Genomic DNA, 2462 nt, shown 5'->3' on the forward strand with positions numbered 1-2462 from the left:
TCAGTTGGGGGGAAATAGGGGAGGGACGGTGGGGGGTGGGAAGCTGGGGAGAGATAGCAAGGGGAGAAATGCCAGATGTAGGTGATGGGGAGGAAGGCAGCAAATCACACTGACATGTGTGTTCCTATGCAACAATTTTGCATGTTCTTCATAGGTACCCCAAAACCTAAAATGCAATAAAATAAATAAATGGGAAAAAAAAGAAAAATTTATTGAAACAAATGATAATGGAAATACAGCATATCAAAACATATAGAATAAAATGAAAACAATACTGGAAGAGAAATTCATTAGCTATATGTGTCTACCTCAAAAAAGAAGAAAAACTTCAAATAAATAACCTAATGGTGCATCTTAAAAAATTAGAAAAGCAAGAGCAAACAAAACCCAAAATTAGTAGGAGAAAAGAATAAAGATCAGAGCAGAAATAAATGAAATTGAAATAAAGAAATCAGTACACAAGATAAATGAAATAAAAAGTTGTTTTTTGAAAAGATAAACACAATTGATAAACCTTTAGCCAGACTAAGACAAAAGAAAGACCTGAATGAAATGAGAGATGAAAATGAAGGCATTGCAAGTGATACTGCAGAAATTCAGAGATCATTAGTGGATACTATGAGCAGGTATATGCCAATACGTTAGAAAATCTAGAAGAAAGTGATAAATTGCTAGACATATAAAACCCAGTAAGATTGAACCTTGAAGAAATCCAAAACCTGAATGGACTAACAACAGGTAATAAGTTCAAAGCCATAATAAAAAGTCTCCCAATAAGGAAAAGCCTGATCACCTAACTGATGAATTCTAAAAACATTAAAAAACTAATACCAATATTACTCAAACTATTCCAAAAAAGAGGAGGAGGAAACACTTCCAAATTCATTCCTAGGCCAGTATCACCCTCATACCAAAACCAGACAAAGACACATTAAAAAAAAGAAAACTACAGGACAATATTACTGATGAATATGGATGCAAAAATCCCCAACCAAATACTAGCAAATTGAACTCAACAGAACAGTAACAAGATTATTCATCATGACCTAGTAGAATTTATCCCCAGGATGCACAGATAGTTCACAATGCACAAATCAATCAATGTAATCAATGTGATACATAATAACAACAGAACGAAAGACAAAAACCATATGAGTATTTCAATTGATGCTGAAAAGCATTTGATAATATTCGACATCCCTTTGTGATAAAAAATATTCAAAAAAACTGGGTATTGAAGGAACACACCTCCACATAATAAAAACCATATGGAACAGACCTACAGCTAGTATCATACTGAATAGAGAAAAACTGAAAGCTTTTCCCCTAAGATCTGAAACATGACAAGGATGGCCACTTTTGCCACTGTTATTCAACATAGTACTGAAAGTCTTAGCTAGAGAAATCAGACAAGAGAAAGAAATAAATGACACTCAAACAGGATGAAAGGAAGACAAATTATCCTTGTTTGCAGATGATATGATCTTATATTTGGAAAAACCTAAAGACTCCACCAGAAAACTATTAGAACTGGTAAATAAATTCAGTAAAGTTGTTGCAGGATACAAAATCAGCATACAAAAATCAGAAGTGTTTCTATATGCCAGCAGTGAACAATATGAAAAGTCAAGAAAGTAATTCCATTACAATAGCCACAAATAAAATTAAATACCAGGCAATTAACTTAACCAAAGAAGTGAAAGACCTCTCTGATAAAAATTATAAAACACTGTTGAAAGTAATTGAAGAGAATATCAAAAATGGAAAGATAGTCCATGTTCCTGGATTGGAAGAATCTATATTAAAGTGTTCATGCTACTCAAAGCAATCTAAGCTTCAATGCAATCCCTTTCAAAATACCAATGACATTCTTCATAGAAATAGAAAAAAAAATTATAGAACTTATATGAAACTACAAAAGACTCAGTATGTCTTAACTAGATCTACTAAGTAGATCTAGTATGTGATAGCTAAGCCATCCTAAACAAAAAGAATAAAACTGGAGGAAGTACATTACCTGACTTTAAATTGTACTACAAAGCTATGGTAACCAAAACAGCATGGTTCTGGCATAAAAACAGATGCATTGATCAATGGAATAGACTAGAGAATTAAAAAACAAATCTACACACCTACAGTGAACTCATTTTGACAAAACTGCCAAGAATGTACGCTGGGGAAAAGATAATCTTTTCAATAAATTGTGCTGGGAAAATTAAATACCCATATGCAAAAGAATGAAACTTGATTCCTCTCTCTTACCATATACCAAAATGAAATAAAAATAGATTAAAGATTTAAGTCTAAGACCTCAAACTATGAAACGACCACAAGAAAATATTGGGGAAACTCTCCAGGACATGACACTGGTCTGGGCAAAGATTTCTTGAGTAATACTCTACAAGCACAGGCAACCAAAGCAAAACTGGACAAATGAGATCACATCAAGTTAAAAAGCTTCC

Source organism: Cebus imitator, unplaced genomic scaffold, assembly GCF_001604975.1.
Source record: "Cebus imitator isolate Cc_AM_T3 unplaced genomic scaffold, Cebus_imitator-1.0 Scaffold484, whole genome shotgun sequence".
Classification (NCBI taxonomy): domain Eukaryota; kingdom Metazoa; phylum Chordata; class Mammalia; order Primates; family Cebidae; genus Cebus; species Cebus imitator.